This window comes from Balaenoptera physalus (genome assembly GCF_965194825.1).
Source record: "Balaenoptera physalus genome assembly, chromosome: 21".
Taxonomy (NCBI): Eukaryota; Metazoa; Chordata; class Mammalia; order Artiodactyla; family Balaenopteridae; genus Balaenoptera; species Balaenoptera physalus.
Window position 1 is genome coordinate 34876541 of NC_138902.1, and position 19183 is coordinate 34895723.

The window sequence follows — 19183 nt, forward strand, 5'->3', positions numbered from 1 at the left end:
GGATCCCAGAGTCCTCATCTCCTAACACCACCCACCAGCCCGCCCGAGAGTTGTTTTGGAATTTGTCCGCGTATGTCATGGAGTCTAGTTGACAGTACGGGGAAAGCCTTGCTACAGTCAGAAGATAAGAACTGTAGAGAATATTTAGTCGTGAATTGTCTGTAACAAAGTGAGCAGTCTTGGTGTTGATGAAGCATGCAGCCTGAGGGGTACAAGACACAAGATCCAACAGTGCTTAAGGATGGGGTCCAGACAATGGCACAGACTGTGACCCATTCACCCATCTTTACCATCAGTGCTCACTGAGTCTGGCTCAGGTGAGGATGTTGTGATAAATCTGCTACATTAATATCACTCTGGAATAGCTATTTTCAGTCTTTGCTGCATATTTGAATTCACTCATGGATCTTAATAGAATATTGATAACAGGTTCCCATATCCCACATTTCAGAGATTCTGACTTCTTTTGTCTATGGTGGAACGCAGATTGCAAAAATTTTTTAAAGGTTCCCAGAAAATTCTGATACTCAGGCAGAATCAGGAACCTCTTCTCTAGAATTAAAGTGCTTTAATATCAATATTTTAGAAATATTTGATAAGATTAAAGAACCTGAATAATTACAAAACATATACTGAAGTGAAGGCATACCAAATTTGTAGCTTATATGGAGCTTAAAGTATTATAATATGGTTTTCTCAGGAAAGACATTTCAGTAACAAGAGTTATGCTGTATCCATATTTGAAGGAGAAAAACTTGTCTCATGAAAAGAGTGAAAAGATTGTTAATTCATAGGGACAAAATTCCCCATTACAAGAACAGAAAATGTAATATAAAATTAATGTTTGACATTTAGAGAAGCAATCTTGCCAAACAAGAAGGCAGGTTTGTTCTGAATAACAATAGATAATTTTGTGTGGGTTAAAAGAGTATGAAAGCCAATGTGAGTAAATTAAACACACAAGGATGTACACACACACACACACACACATATGCACGCACGCATGCACACATTCCTTGTCAGGTCCTCAGATTTTTACTTGGTAATTCTACAACTGATAACAGTTGGCACATGGTTAATTAACGTATTTAGCAATAGGTAGAAAATCTTCACTGGTTACTAGACATCATAATTTTCTGTTTTCACCTGCCATTCTTATATTAGGAAAATAATAAGCATATTGGTCATAGTTCAAACATTAAAACCAAATACTTTTTTCTAGATATAATAATATTTTTATATTGCATTAAAGTTTAAAAATAATTTTCACATTTATCATATCCGGATTGTCACAGCTGCTATGATTAAAAGAGGTGATGGCTGTGGAAGTGTTCTTAATTATACATTGCTGTCTTCTTTGTGATAATAGTAGGACAGATGTTATTTTCCCCACTTGCCAGAAGAACCAGATGATGTTAAATGATTTATTCAAGGTAAATCATGAGCAGAGTTACATTTAGGCAGGGCTACTTCCATATCCTGGCTCTGTTCACATACTAAGGCTCACACACATATGTATACACACATACATGTGTATACACTTTTACACACTTATGTAGACCTATGCCTATAATTTTACCTGCAGCTATACATATACACATACATATTCATAGACATACATATACATACACTTACACATGTTTATATTAATGTATTTCACCGTGTTAAAGAAACAAAGAGAAAATAGGATGAACAGTGAAGTGGAATTTTGAGCTTATCTGGTTCAATATATCCAAAGTTATACCCCCAACTATACACTTGATCTCTGTTGAAATTTTCCCAGCTTCCACTTCACAGGATGCTTGAAGATCTCTACTCATGATAAGTATATCCCCTCATACTTATCCAAGCACTTACTCACTGAAAAATGCCAATCATTGGATCTGATGTACTTCCCAAAGCTGGACAAACCTATCTTAAGGCCATTCCTGAAATGCCAGTTCTCATGTATTTCTGATGTTGTACTCTCCAAACTAATAGGAAAAAGCCAGGGAGTGGGTGTGTGTGTGAGAACTACTATCACGTGAGTACTCCCTGCACACGTATGCTTTACGTGCATTAATCCCTGTAACTAACCTGCTGGGGGGGGGGGCGGTGTTAAGTTCTGTAAAGATGAATAAGCAGATTCAATGACCTGAGGCGACATTCCACACAGCTGTTAAGGGCCATGCTTCCCATGAAGCCTTGGTCTCTGTGGTTCCACAGCACACCCACCTCCACTATACAACGATTCCCCCCATGAGGAATTTGAGATATTTCCACAGATTTTCCTAACTTGTCAGGGTGGACTAGTTTTAGCAAACCAAATTTGAGTAAACTTCCTGGGGATTTTACTTCCTACAAATGTTTCTTTGATATTTAGGGTGTTTGCTCTAAGATAGCTGGGAGAAAACAATAGATGGAGACAGAAGCTGGCAGAACGGTGAGGAAATCCTATGAACAAAGTGTAAAGAAACGGCCCCGGTTCTACATCCTACTGTGTTGTACCCACTTCTGCTTCTCTTGTTCATCCTCTCGGTGGATGTTACAGGTTTTCGTTGGTCTGGGCTTCCTGCCTGAGTTCTTTTTCAGCTTCTCACCTGGCTTGGTTCCGGTCTGTAGGGCTATGTCAGGAACCTCCACTCCCAGGACTACCCCAGGAATCCCCGCGCGAGAGATGAGCTCCTGCCCTTGATTGATTCGGGAGGCTACTCAGGGCGAATGCAAGAAGCAGTATATTTCAGAGTGCACATGAAAAGGTTGCAAACAAGTTCAGTGGCTATCTCCTCTACATTATCTCTTCTTCTTTTAATCCCTCTTCCACATCTGCCCTATTTCTTCTATGGCTCAGAATACTTCAGGGTATACTGTTAATGATGCAGAACATATCTCGAGAATGTCACAGAGAGGAAGCTGTGTATCCTCTTCAGTAAGTGAATGAGTTTTCCTTCTCTTAGAGCATCTGCAAGGGAGAATTTTGTTGTTTCTGACCTGCCTTAGTTACTGGGATTCAGTACAAGAACATGTTGGAAATACTGAATATCCCAAGACTGCACAAGATGCTGGATATCCTCACAATGAGAAAAAAAGAATAATGGTTTCACCTTTACTTTATTTATCTACAACAACAACAAAAGAAACATTTTACTCAGCACCAGAATTTATTCAAGGTAACACACTGAGGTCTGGTCATAAAGAATAATTCCTCTCTGAGAATTTACAAAGCAGCCCTTTCTGCTCATCCCTCTGGAGAAAGAGCATGTTTTATCTCACTTGGATTTCCACATGAATAAGTCTATCTCCAATGCAGCACATGAAAATGGAAGTGTTTCTTGTTGGTTACTCTGTATTTGCTGAATGGTTTTTTTTCTTCAAACTGTGTTGCATTAATCAAAATGACTTCCAAGTTCAGACAACATGTGATACACTTGTTTCCTTTTTCTCACCTCATCTCCATATTCCTTTCACACCTCGAGAGTGAACATTCATTTTTCAGAACTATGCCAAAGTGATGGATATGATATTGAAATTCTTTCTTACTGCCAATTTACTATTTTGGAGTATTTTCTTAGATCATTACAATGAAAGGGTGATGGGTCCATATATAATTCTAATCTTCATATAACTGTAAGACTTCATTCAATATGCATGTAAATTTACTAGGCATCGAGAATATATTCAAAATTTTAATATACCTCAGCTTTAAAAGCAGGCATATTCGTTATATATAATATAAGTACAGAGAAAGAATCACGCTTAAATGGCTCACAAAATCAGTGAAGGAAAGGAACAAAGATTTTAGGCAGCGTATCTTGGTCTTGGCAGTAGAGCAGAGTGCTATGGGTAACGCCAGGAGGAGGGGATTCAGATGATCGACAGGAATTACTGAAAATAAGGCAGAATTTATCCATTCATCTGTCAATGGACACTTAGGTTGTTTGCACGTCATGGCTACCGTGAGTAATGCTGCAATGAACATGGGGTTGCAACTATCTCTTCAGGACTATGATTTTGTTTCATTCAGATAAATACCCAAAAGTGGGACTTTTGGATCATATGATAGTTCCATTTTTAAGTTTTTGAGGATGCTCCCTAGTGTTTTCCATAGTGCTTGCACCAATTTATAGTCCCACCAACAGTACACAAGGGTTCCCTTTTCTCCACATCCTCACCAACACTTGTTATTTTTTTGTCATTTTGACAACAGCCATTCTAACAGGTGTGGTAGCTTTGGTTTGCTTTTCCCTGATGGTTAGTGATGTTGAGAATCTTTTCGTATACCTGTTGGCCATTTGGATATCTTCTTTGGAAAAAATAACTATTTAGGTCCTTTGCACATTTCTAATTGGATTACTTATGTTTTTTTCTATTGTGTTTCTTGAGTTCCTCATATATTTTTAATATAACCCCTTACCACACGTGTGGCTTGCAAACATGTTCTGCCATTCCGTATGTTGTGTTTTCATTTTGTTGATGGTTTCTTTTGCTGTTAAAAAGCTTTTTAGTTTGATGTATCAAATCATTATGCTGTATACCTAAACTTATACAATGTTATATGTCAATTATATCTTAATAAAACTGGGGAAAAGAGAGAGAGAATAGGGCAGAAAGCCAGGAAAATGAAGTTGGAGCCAATGGGGATGGTCTTAGACCCACAGAACAAAGCAGCCATCTGCAACACTCTGTTTCTACTGTGGTAATACAGGGCGTGCCCTCAAACATATTCTGAAGACTGTAGGGTCGGGTCCACAGGCGGCAACGAAGCCAGCAGGGCACAGCCTGTGTGTCCTGATGGGGCTCTGATAGATTCCTACCAGAAAGTGGAGGCATTCTTTTTATCTTGGAATAGAGAATTAAAACAAGTATTCTGTATTAGGAAGTACTTTAAAAATATTATCTACCTATGCCCTACTCAAAATATGTTAGATCAATTTATTATCGCAGATTTGAAAGGCAATATAACCACACACATCCTCAGTGCTTTGACATTTGATTAACGGTTGATATTTGTTTAATGAAGGAAATTTTGGAGTGTTTTTATTCTTCTGTTGTGATTATAGGATTGCATTTTGGCAGGACATGGGAGCTGGGCTAGAATGTGGAGCCTGATGCAGGTGGTTCGGAAAAAAACATCATTTTGGAAGTTGTTTAAGTTGATCCAATTTACTTAATCATCGATCAACAGGGATTTAAATGTGATGAAGAAAGAAGTAAGCAGAGGCACGTCCAAGTGCCTGCCCAGTTCTTCATGAAGGCATAACTGGCCTTCTTTCACTCAGCGCGGTCTGTGTGGAGGCAAGGCCCCACCAGAACAGAAGAACAGAGTGGGGAGGCCAAGTGCTGCGCTTGCTTTGCAGTTAGACCTAGGGAGAGACACATTAACACTGAAGGGCCTACCTACTGCTAGAAGAAAATTCATACTTAACATTGACAGACAGAATGCTTTTGCACTAGGATTGAACACCAGGCAAAGATGTCACTCTATTTAACTCTGGAATGGGAGTTCTCGCCAGTAAAATTAGGGCTGAAAAAGACATTAAAGCACAGCTACTATAAGAGGGAATTAAACTCCTTTTATCCCACAAATAACATATTCTATAAATAGAAAATCATATGGAATCTAGAAAATAACATACAAGATCTCTTGAATGAGTTTAGCAAGGCTGAGGATAGATTAGTATACAAAAACCAACTGTATTCCTATATCCTAAAATGAACAATCTGAAAACAAAATTGAAATAACACAATATCATTCACAATAGTATTCTTTTTAAACAGCTTTATTAAGGTGAACTGATATAGAAAAACTGCACATCTTTAATTATTTTGGACACATACATATACCCATAACGTACTGACCCGTTTATCATTATAGAGTGTCCTTCTTTGTCCTTCTGACAGTTTTTGGCTTAATGTCTATTTTGTCTGATATAAGCATAGTCTCCCCTTCTCTCTTTTCTATCATTTTAATGGAGTATCTTTTTCCATCAGTTCCTTTCACATATGTGTGTCCTTACATCCGAAGCGTGCCTCTTATAGATATGAAGCCAAAGAAGTTGTTCTAACGGTTATCCTGATCATATGAGAAGATGGTTGACATCATTAGTCATTAAGAAAATGCTAACTAAAATCATAAGACACAGCTAGACATTGACTAGAATGGCTTTAATGCAAAAGACTGAAAATAACAAGTGTTGGCATGAGTGTAAGGAAGCTGGAAACCTCTTATACTGGTCATGGGGAATGTAAACTAATAAAACCATTTGGAAGATTCTAAACAATAAAACATATGCTTCCAATATGACCCAGCATTTCAGTCCTACGTATGTATCCAAGAAAAATGAAAACATTTCCACAAAAAGACATCATCAAAATGTTTTGAAAAACTTTATTTACAGAAAGCAGTAACTGTAAACACCTCGAATGATGAATTGATAAGCTGTGACACATCTTTACAATGGAATATTACTCGGCAATAAGATGAATGAACACTACTACGTGTTATGACACAGAAGAGCCTCAAAAACATAATGCAAAGTAAAAGAAAGATGACATACTGTATGGTTTTACTTATAAGATGTCTCTAAAAAAGCAAAATGATAGAGACAGAAAGAAGATCAGGGTGTGTCTGGAACTTGGGTTGGAACTGCGATTGACTACAAAAGGGCACAAGGAAACTTTTGTGGGGCGATGGAAATGTTCTTAACTGGATTGCTGTTATGGTTGTACAAGTTATACATCTTCTAAAAATCTTTAAACTGCAAACCTACAATGAGTGGATTTTATGGTATGTAAATTATACATTAATAATGCTATTTAAAAACACAGAGGAAAATCAGAAAATTATTTAGAGAGATTTGAACTTTCCAGTGTCCCAAATCAACTAATTTATTCTCTTCTTTGTCTGCCATGCAATTCACATCTCTATTTATTTTTTATTATCATATTTTCACGAAACACTTTTCTATGATAAGGTCAAAGCTATGAGGAAAAATTGGTGGGGCCATTTGTTTATATACGAACAAAATAAAAAATAAAAGCAGTAAAAATGCCTTAAAACGTCTAACTGCATCAATTAAATAATTGCTGAGATAGAAACTGATCGTGCTTCATCACTCACTAAACATTTTTAGTAGCTTTCAAAGGTTGTCAGTTTAAATATCAATGTTTGTTAATAAAGAAGTGAAAGTATTAATGAGATTAGCACAACAAACATAAGTAATTTATGATGCCTAACTTGGAAAGTACAGCATAGGTTAAATTGCTGTAACAGCCCCAGATCATAGTGGAATAAGCCAATAAAAATGTGCTTTTCACTCACACAATACTTTCCGTGAGTCCAGGCAGCTCTCCCCACTATATATTGGCTCGCTACAGTACTCCTGACCACTTCAGTCATATGACAGATAACTGCATCAACGTGTGCTTTTCAGATCAGCCCAACGAGGGAAGAGTTGTTTGAGAGCTGAGTGCTACCAATTTAGTGCTTCTGCAGGGAAATGAAAACTGTTGCTTCTGCTTGCATTTCATTGGCTAAAACAACTCACTTGGGAAGTGCAATCTTCCCATACCCCTGGAATAGAAGAGAACCTCGTACTGGGAAACAGGCTACAAGATCTCCCCTGTGGAAAGAATGTCTACTGTCTACATAGTATTTTCCATTTACTTTCTTAAAGCAATCATTTTCACTTCTGAAGAAAAACAAACACATAAACCACAAATTAATACAGTGGAACATGATTGAAACTCTGAGAGGGACACAAGGACAGAGACCTTGTCCTCTCCACGACGACTCAATGGCTGGGTGGCCCTGATTAAGTTATCTGACCTCTTCATAAATCACTGTCCTCAAACCTATGACAAGGGATGTGTTTAGTATTAAATTAGAATGAAAATGGGGAAATTCTCAGCATAGTGTGTCATATATTGTCAACTAGTTGAATCTGAATCATTCTCTCTGACCTTTGTTTAACTATCCCACTTGCCAAAACAAAATCAGTATGTATAGTGCTGAAGTGTTTGTAAACTGTTACACTTAATTTACTATGCTTTATAAAAAATAAACCAAACAGTAACAAAATTTGGTAATATATAAACTTTTAGTTATCAGTTAGTTTCTATCAACTGAATAATCATCTTTCAAATACTCATCATGATTCCATAAGCAAATGTTAATGCTTCTAATGAAACAAAAAGAAGCCAAGAATCTGCCATTAGAATAGGATGGTGTCACAATGTGTTATGATTAAATTTGGACTTCATTCAGGAAGTGCCCTTGAGTTTTTTCCTATTTATTCTTTATCATTAACATTTCCCCTGTTATTTACTTCAGTTTTTATGGCAAAAACAGCTTTCTGATCACAACACAATAGTCCAATTGTTGCACCTAAAAAAAGTAGGCAGAAAGTGAAAACTTCGAGACCCACACAAGTGAAGTCCACCCTCTACTTGGGCACAGCAGAGCCTCTGCAGGAGGAGGCCTGTGTCCAGAAGTGAAGGGAGCCCGGACCCAGGCGCCTGGATACGGATGCAGCAGGTCCTCAGTTGTGAGAGCCTCCGAGGGCATCTGACCAGATAGACTTGAGGTATCTTGATGAAAAATTCTATGGCTGTACCATAGATGGTAAATATAAATAAAACTTAAGATTTTGATATTCTTTTGGTGTAGAAGGTTAATTTAGGTTAGGATCACTAGAACATAAAGCCGTGGGGATGTTACACAAGCTAATGCATTTGGGGGGATTCCCAGGAAGTGAGAGTTTGGGATAAAAGTCAGCAGAGGAATAAAGCTGGTCATCATATTATGGGATGTCTCCTTTAAAAGCATGCAAACATGGTTCGTCATACGCATCCATGTGGAGAAGACAGGAAGAGGAATTTTCCTGCCTGATTCTTTGGTATTCTATATAAGTCAAAATTCCATCCAAGGGGCATTAAGCCCCACGGCTCTTCAGGGTGTGTTACCTTCATCCTCCGGCCGCACGGGGAGGCAGATGCCACATCTACAGCGCAGTTAGGTGTGATTTCAGGTGGCTTTGTAGGAGCCTTTGTGGGCCCTACACGACTGGGCTTGATCTCTAGAATTAAAGGGTCATCGCTACCAGACCAACGAAGGCTTTGCAGGGTCCTCACGCAGAGAGAAACCAAAAATCCATTTCAGAGATGAAATGATGGTCTGTGCCTGTAAGTCCTCTGTGGAGCAAGCAGCTGCGGGTTCAGCACGTGGGAGCAGTGGGGTGAATCCGGGGGTAAGCGTGGACTGGGTGTGATATACAGGTTTTCGCTTCCAAAGCGTCAAATATTTACATTTAGTGGCAGGCCTCTGATCCAGCAGGAAGAGGAGGCACGCTGGATGTGCAGATGGGGCTGAATCAGCCCGAGGTCTATGATTCTGTCTGTTAACTTGAGCTATTCTCTATTACAACGCTGTGAGTCAGTTTACTAGGAAATGAGTTCACATATAGCTTTAAACACTAGCAGATATGCCTTTAACATATGTGACATAGATTTGCCAGCTTCACCTGAAACCTCACTTTAGCAAACTGATAAAATTGGGGTGATCTCCTTATTGGACCGGACAGATTTTCTGTTTTGGTGATTTTTAGTTTTTGTGCTTCTATATTTCACAACACATATCCTTCTAGGAATCCTCATACCAATTTAAATCTTTCTTTCTGTTTATGATAAGCAGGGTAGTAAACATAGGGTATCTGACTGCCCACATAAATTCTTTTTGATCAGTCTCCACCTAAGATATCCCCCTAGATTATCAGTCGTAGAGAATTAGGACCTGTCCTAATGGACTTAGATGTTCTGGATCATTTTTCCCTTTAAGCAAGGACCCAAGAGATTTTCCAAAGCAGGCTTCAGCCCTGCAGTTCAAACCATAGGGAATATAGAACTAGTAGATTAGGGCCAACTGAAAGAGTCTTTTAGCTCAAATATTGAGGGGAAGGCTCAGGTCATGTTATACTGAACCAAACTCCTGTCAAATAATATTAAGTGTCTAACTACAGGAATGAAAAAAACTATTTGAAAATGAATTGCTATTTCTCTTAGAAAACAATTACCCTTAACTGGAAACATCTTTTGGCTTAAATGCTACAACATGAAATCCAGTGTTTGATTCTAGCATTACTGTCATTGCTATAACCATGCACTCACAGACTCTATTAAATGCCTAAAAGACGAAGCACACAGAATCACAGAAATCGTTTCATTTGTCCTACAAATTAAAAAAAATCTATCACACCCTATTATTATTATTCACAAACGTGAGAATAACGGTGACAACTGTTCTAATTTGTTCTTTTTATTAGTCGCACAGAGACATCTATGTTTACACTGTGAAGTGTTCTAATGGTTAGTATGAGTGTTTAATATGATGTGACAAATGCATTAACCTTGAGGAAAAAATAATGACTAAAGCAAACTGTATAATTTTCATCTTTATCATTAAAATGCTGTTTTAGGGAAATAATTGTCTAATAATTTCACCACAGGGGCAATCAAGTGATAACATGAGGATTACTAATGCTGTGTTTAATATGGAACTCAGAAAACATTTACTGCACGTTGGCCTCACATCCCTTACTACTCAGCCAATTATTCTCAAGAAGTAGGCACTGTTAATTACCTAGGGCACTTAATGGAAGGTGAGACAATGAGAATAAAAGCAGCATAAAAACTGGCAGAGGGATCATTCCAGTTTAGCATCCAAACAGGGAACAAATGCTGAAATCAATGTCAGAAAACCTTAAGAGAAAATTATGCATGCCTTGGGCTACACAAGAGAACAACTGAATCAATTCTCTTTTATCCCAATGTGCTCCAATCCTACTCCACATTTAAGAACAGTAAATAGTCACGTGTTGGTTTTAATCACATATGCACATTCTTTGGCATTTCTCCCATCATCAGGTGGTGTCTACATGCCTTGTCTTTGAACCTGGGAGGGCTTTCTAACTGCCCTGAAGAATGAAATATAATAGAAATGCCTCTGTGACGTCCAAAGCCAGGTGAGGAAAGGCTATGTAGCTTCTGCACTCTCTTGGGACACTTGCTATTAGAACCCAGGGATCATGGTGGGAGGAAGGCCAGACCACAAGGTGAGGCCACGTAGGTGCTCCAGGCAACATCTGCAGCTGGGTGCCAGCTGATAGCCAGTGAGGACTGCAAGGTGACTCTAGCCCAGCCACTTACTCATTACAGCTGCATGGGAAACCGTAAGTGAGAACCAGCTCCCAGAGCCCAGGCAGCCTGCAGGACCATGCGAGATCATGGAAACACATGCTTGGTTTTGCTTTACGCCACCAAGTTTTGGGTGGGTTGTTATGCAGTTATAGATAACTGGTACAGGTCACTCTTGCTTGCCTTAGTTACATGAATGAAAAGAGAGCTATGGACGACTGGGTTGCATGAATTTCACCCAAATATTTACTTTTGCACTTTTGTTCACCTGTTGTTTGGGAGAACAGGAGGAAACTCTAGCTCTCGAAGGGCCATCAAGGAAAATAGCCAGCAGACATCTCTAGTCAAGGGCGCTTCAGCATTTCTGAGTCCAGCTCACTCTGATATGTTAGAAAGGGTGGATTTCAATTAGAAGCTCTTCATAACTTATAAATTTGGCAATACTTCACTCATCCTAGGTCCTGTATACATCTGTGACGGACAGAAAAAATTGAATACAACTAACAAGTTGTCATAGTTGCCAGCATACACACGTTCATGTTTACAATGCACTGTCATTTGGATGAGTTCATACATCCATCAAAACCTGCAACAGGAGCCTTAAAGCTCTGGGACCATATCCCATGGTAAAAAGGCAAGAACTCTGGAATTGGGAGATTGTGACTGCTGACAGAGATCTATGAGAGAGACAGGCTTTGGTATGAATTGAGCTTCATTCCTAGGAATATGGTAAACTTGAAGTTTCTTCTGATTAAACAAATGCATTTAAGGTAGAATCTGTACTTTTGATCAGTTTTGTATGCATAGCATGGACTGAGTCATATTATGACTTTTGTTTGTTTCATTTTTAAACTCTTTCTATTTTCCAGATTGACCCAACAAAATAGGCCATTAATACAAAGAGAAAACTCTTTACATAGTATCAAGGGAAAGTAAAACTGTAGGTGACAAACCTGTGCAGAATTTAAATACTGGCCACAAAGTTTCAGTGTCTAGTCCACAACTCCTACAATGAATGTCAGACACCTATTCTCATATCAGTTCTTTTTTGTTCTTAAATCAACTAGTTTTCTAGAGATATGCTAGGAATTTCCAATATTTGTATTATAATAAAACTCTTTAAGAAAAGATTGATTCGAGATGGTAGGTATAGGAAAGCATAGCATCTTTAAGGATACTCTAATCTCTGGCTTCTCATTCTGGACTCATTACTGGACCTTTCAGAAAGGATCAACATTGTAAATTTAATTATTGAAGATGATAAAAGAAGAGAAAATCAAGCTAATCTGAGAAAACTATAAAAAGGTGAACTCTCTTGCAATGTGTGGAGCAACAGAAATTGAACAAAATTGAAATATATTAAGAATCCTGAATTCCACTCTATGAACCCTGAGGAAATAGGTGATGAATGAAGGATGTTGAGTTATTGATCCAGGTATTCCAGAATATACACCATTTGCATGTAACATACCAAATGCTCCCTCACTGTGGGTGAGGGGATATATAAATCTTCATCTATAGGGTCAACCAAGTTACTTATTTTAGCCAACGGAATGTTAACATATGTGACACAATCTGTCTTGAAAAGCACTTTATCACTTGGAACTGTCACTCTTGCAACTCTCTTATTCTCATGACAAGGCCATGCTCGGGCTGGCTTGATGATCCAAGGGGATGATAACAGAATCCTGGAGCAGACCTGTCCCAACCCAAATCCAGCCTACTTCATCAACACTTGGCCAACCACAGATCCACGAGTGAACCAGCTGACATGAGCAGAAACATCTACATCAGAAGCTGACCCTCAGCCTACATGGAGATCCACGAAAATAAATGATCACTGAGTTTAAAGCCACTGAGTTTAGGTGATTAGTTTTAGCAGCAATGTTATGCACACTATTAATAGATAGGGTTGGTGGATAAGTTAGCAAGTAGGAGCCAAGAGGTTCCACTATACTACGACTGCTGGATTTTTTCCCTCACGATTAAGCTTAGAGGAAATACCAAGAAAAATACCAAGAAAACAGTGAGTTAAAGGGACCCACTTTGAATTGTGCTTGTGCTGGAGGGTGACTTTGGCATTGGGAAGGAAGTGGCCAGGCACAGCTGTGGGATGGTGCTTACAGGAAAGTGGTTGTGAGAGATCTAGTTTTGCTTCCTTTCAGCCAGTGCCTTGTATCTGCAGCATGAGATGTGGACTCCTGGTGCAGAACATCAAGAGCAAACTCACAGTAGTTTAGAAGCCCTGAGTGAATGATGAGCCAAGAAAAGACAAAGTCAGATTGGTTTGAAGGAGTTTCTTCCTTGATGCTTCCTTTCACCCTCCCTATCTGATTCATTACAATCTAAGTTAGTTCTCATTCTAACATTGTTCCTTCTCGTGCATCTAGCTTGACTCCCTCAGCAGAGTAACTTTCTGGTGCCCGATTTTCTATACCACGTCTTTCCAAGCACGAAGCTTACTGGTTTCCCTCACCCATACTGCCTCCAGAACAGCTGAAAGATAACTATCTCAGAGATCAAAATAAACGTTCAGGCGAGGAGCACACGTATTTCAAAGCAACAACAGGATTAAGATCCTATCAGCAGCAATGGTATTACAAAAAGGAACAAAGATTTTAATGTATCTGTGATAAACATTCTAAGAGATACATCAGAATACAATGAGTCAAAAATAAGAAAACAAAAACAAAGGTCCATGCATAAATATATAATTAAAAAAATGTAATGATAGTTATAGAGTACACCATAGATGAAATAAATGGTAATACAGCTGTCATAGTCTTACAAAAATAATAGACCCCAAAAGATAATAATGTCTACCACATAATCAAAGATGTCCAGATGTGCAAAAGAGCAAGAAAATATTACCCATAAGAAGGAGCAAAATCAATTAATCAAAATGGACTCAGAGGGAATTCCCTGGTGGTCCAGTGGTTAGGACTCCATGCTTTCACTGCCAAGGAGGCGGGTTCGATCCCTGATTGGGGAACTAAGATCCCACACGCCACCTGGCACAGTCAAAAAAAATATAAAAGAATAAAAAAAAAAATTAAAAAAATGGACTCAGAAATGACAGATTTTATAAATAACAGAAAAGTATATTAAAAGTTATTATAACTTTATTGCACATGTTAAAAAGGTAAAATAGAGACAAGGGATATGTAAAATAAAGAAAAAAAACCTGAATTTCTACAGATAAAAAATACAAAGTCCAAGATAAAAAATATACTGGATGAGACTAATGTCAGATTAGACAGAGCAGAAGAAAAGATTAGTGAACTTGAAGCCATAGAAACTATCCAAAATTAAATACCCAGAAAAAATAATAATACTAATTTTTAAAAAAAGATTGGAAAAACCAGTGAGGTGTAGAACAACATCAAACAGTCAAACCTACACACAATCCTTTCTGCTCCTAAAGTATTATGGGCAGAAAAATATTTGAAGAAATGATTGCTGAAAATTTTCTAAATTGGATGAAAGCTATAATCCTATAGATCCAAGAAGCATTAAGCAGCAAAAACATTCAAAAAAATACCAAGGCATCTTTTAATAAAATTACTCAAAATTTATAATAGAGAAATTCTTAGAAGCAGTCAGAGAAAAAAGACGCATTTCATACAGAGCAACAAAGACAAGGGTGGCAGATTTTTCTACTGAAACAATAACAATGCAGTCAGAAGACACTGCAGATACATCTTTAAAGCCCTGAATGGAAGGTTCTGTCAACCAAAACTTTATTCTTAGCAACATTTTCTTTGTAAAGCAAGTATGACCAAAGGCCTTTTCAGACATACAAAGTTGGATGATTTTATTGTCAGCAGATGCACACTATTAGAAATGTTGAAAGACGCCTTCCATGTAGAAGGAAAATGATACTAGAGGAAACATGTATATACATAAAGGAATGAAAAACTATGAAACTGATAACTACATAGGTAAACATGTAAAATTGTTTTTTATTATTTAAATTTTCTTTAAAGATTATTAACTGTTCAAATAACAATTAGCATGACTTTATAACATATTAAAAGTAAAATGCATGAAAAAATAGCACAAAGATCAGAAGGGGAGAGATAGGAGTATACTATTAAAAGGTTCTTTACCTATACGTAAGGTGGTGTAATTACTTGAAGATAGACTGTGATGAGTCAAAGATGTACACAATCATTTATAAAGAAACTGCTAAAATACTGAGGTGTGTTACAGCTAATAAGCCAAAAAGACATAAAATATAATTGTAGAAAACACATAAGTAATTTAATAAAATGAAGGCAAAAGGGGAAAGAGGACCAAAGAACAGACGGGACAAATAAAATAAATTTGGGGATGGATGGGATAAATATAATAAATAAGAAGATAAATATAGCCTTACAATATCAGTAATCACCCTAAATGTAAATAGTATACATTTTTCAATTAAAACACGGAGATTGTCAGATTAAAAAAAACTAAGACACAACTACCTGCTGCCTAAAACAAACCCATTTCAATATAAAGACAAAAATAAAAGTAAAAGAATTTATCAATAATCATTTCCTTTTTACTGTTGGGTAGTATTCCATGGTATAATGCACCCATTAACCTGCTGAAAGACCTCTGAGTTGTTTCCACTTTGGGGATATTACAAATACTTCTATACACATTTGTGTACAGGTTTTTGTGGATATGTAACTTTTCACTGATACACACGGCAACATGGATGAATCTGTAGGCAGCCATGCTGAGCAAAAATAAAAAGTCAATCCCCCAAAATTACATATTCTGAGTCTATTCATATGAAATAATTGGAATGAAAAAATTGTAGAAATGAGAGGGTAAGGGATGGGGCAGAGGTGGGAGAGGGGGTAGTGTGCCTTAAAGGAGCAACACAGGGATCCTTGTGATAAAAGAATGCAGAATAGATTTTAAATTACTTTTTCAAGATTCACAGATTCAGAAAAAATTCCAATGTTTAAAAAGTGCCATATCTTGCTATATATAGGTTTTTTAAAATGAAAAGAAAGAACACAAAATGGGATAGTTGAAAAAGACGTATTTAGGAACTGTATTTGGCATTTCTTTTCAAAGGTGAGATATATTTTCATATTTCATTTACTTTTTTAAAACATACAAAAAAAACTATCAATCAATTCATACTGCTACTGTTTGGTCCTTTATATAATTATGCAATGATTTAATAGTTTTCAATTTATTAACTGATAATATGCAAAGCTTTACCTCAGCCATCACAGACCACCATGATTTGTGCCATTAATGCCAATTTCCTACTCCTGTTACCTAAGTTGTAGGGAAAAGCTAAATTCCATATTATCAAAATTTTCACACTTTCTACCTTCTCATCTATTTTATTTATGCATGCCTTCTGTCCTGCATGCATTGCCCCACCTTCATCTTAACAAACACTGCTTGTTTTACAGAAAGAGATTGAGGATAAACCTTCTCCTGAGGTTTGTCCATTGATCTCAGTCAATAGCGACCTCCGCACCATCCACTGGGCACTGGGCACTTGTGCCACATATCTCAGCATTGTACTTAGTGGTGCACTTATTCATCTACCGCTTACCTTGGAACCTCATGCCTGAAAGTGTCCTACATATATAAAGAACTCAAAATGTGCCTGATAAGTTAAAGGCTAAATAAACTGGTGAAGTTGAGGTGTAAGAAATTTATAATAAATAAAGGTTTTTTTCTGGAATTTCATGGCCTAAAACATATGTGTGTGTGTGTGTGTGTGTGTGTGTGTGTGTGTGTGTATATATATATTAGTTGGGTTCAGTAGGTTTTGAAATAGAAACGTCACAAAGAACCACAACTTTGAACTAAAGTTTCTGTGTAATAGAAGTATTGAATTTCCAGAGCTTTTTATTCTAGTGAGAAACTGAAAGTACAAAAAAAAAAAAAAAAAAAAAATCAAACATGTCTTTCTATCTGAGTTTAAAAGCAAACAACAATAGGAAAAATTGTGACTCTGGGTTTAAACTTTTAATAATGAGAAACACTGTGTTTCCTAATAAGAACTGAGAATTAATATGTTCCCAACCTTAGTAAGTCAAAGCCGTTGCAAAACTTAGTTTTGATGTTGACATTTCAAAACCATCCTACTTAACAGAAGTAAACATTTATTTTTTATGAAGCAATGCTATATTAAGTCAGAATGTAACAGTATCTCTTATAACAAATACCTTCAAATGTATTAAAATTATAAAAGCAAAAATTATTCGCTGCTTTTCAAGAGGCTAAGCTTAGCACTGTAAGTTGGTTTCAAACTTCTAAGATCAGGGGAATGAAGAAAGCTTATTTAAAACTTTCTTAGTATAAAACTTTCATAGTATAAAAACATTTCAAGGAGTTCTCAGTCAAGAATAATATAATTGACTTGATAGCTTAGATGAATGCCTCTGAAATATTTGCCTTGAAATCTCTCTACAGTGTAAGACTGATTGCTCTGATTCTTTGAAGGTCTGGAGATGTAAACACAAGTGCTATTTTCTTTGATGTTGCTGCTATAATTCATTAATATCTGTTATTTACTTAAAACATCATTTTTTCCCCCATAAAAGGAGTCTCCAGAAAGGTCCCCATGCTTTTTTTCTAGCGTACCACAAAAAGCTAGAGCACGGGTACCCCGTTTAAGAAGTTCAGGCTTCGGTGGTTGGGATCACAGATGGGGCTGCTGGGCAAAGGTGGGCTTGGTGCTGGCCTTCAGAGGTTGGAAGCTATTGTGACTACAGACAGCAGGCTGCCTATCAGCACCACTTGAAGTGATCACCACTGACAGCTGTTCAAAAGGCTCAGAAGAACCTATGAAATAATCCTACATCAGCAAATGCAGGGAAATGCATGGAGAATATGTGAATATTTCTTGCCAGAGTTCCAGTGCTTTGTCCTAGTAAGTTATCTGAAATGTAATTAAAGGAAATATATGTATCTAGAATGATCTAAAAGAGAAGAAGATATTTAAACTTCCTCACAGGCAATGAGTGCGAGCACTGCATTTGTTGCTAATTTCTTAAAGACCTAGAAATAACATACACAGGCTATAGGAATGTGTGATAAAACAGAAGCCGTATTTAAATTGTACTTAAGTAAAGAGATATTTATGCACTTAGTTATGTAATCAGTCAACCAATTCTTCCATCCCTATAAAAAGTTCTTCTTTTGAAGTGATTGAAGTGAAGGTTACATTGAAGTGAAGTTTACATTGGAATTATAAATCATAATTGGGAAGATACCTAATTTTTACCTATCCCTAAAGTTTTACATTTTTTGAATGGCAATCACATGCCATTTTCTAAAATGCATTTTTGTAGGAAAAATATTTTTATTAAATCTATACCTTTTCATGAGTTTAAACCTTTGGTAGCTAGAAATGAGGCTAAATAGTTTTATTAATTGTACTTTCATAATTTTGACTATGAAAAAATTCCCTAGAGTACTTGATGAAATTCCACCAAAAATTCATTAGGATTCGGAAATGAATCCACAAAGAATAGAAGAATGTCACTAAGGAAGACAAAGAGGGAGTGAGCAGAAGCCAGCACTGAATATCTGGCTGAGTGCCCGCAATATCAGTGCCCTCAACCTGGAATCCTGGCTGACAGTCTCATGGAGAATGGGCTACAGTCTTAGAACTCTTTAAGGTGGGGAACTGAAATGGAGATTCTTTTCTTTTTTTCTAATCAATGATATTATTTTTTTAATTTATTTTTTTATACAGCAGGTTCTTACTAGTTATTTATTTTATACATATTAGTGTATATATGTCAATCCCAATCTCCCAGTTCATCCCACCACCACCAATTCTTGAACAGTGTTGGGAGGTCTAGAAGGATAGATAAGTAAAACAGTATGTTAGGAAAATAACCTTTATATAAGAATGTTGTTACAAGGCCATATGTGGCTAATTCTTGGGTGTGGTGGATAATATGAAGTACAAGATTAAATTCTATCCCAAGAAAACAAATACTCCCTGCAAGAAAATATCCTCAATATAGGAACCTCGAGATAG

At 37.0% G+C, this 19183-nt stretch overlaps 1 long non-coding RNA gene across 3 annotated transcripts in view; it reads right to left on the reverse strand.

Annotated features, from left to right (window-relative positions):
• The window catches only part of LOC309651368, a 334574-nt gene that overhangs the window by 263686 nt on the left and 51705 nt on the right, over positions 1 to 19183 (reverse strand). The gene's annotated exons all lie outside the window — the stretch shown is intronic.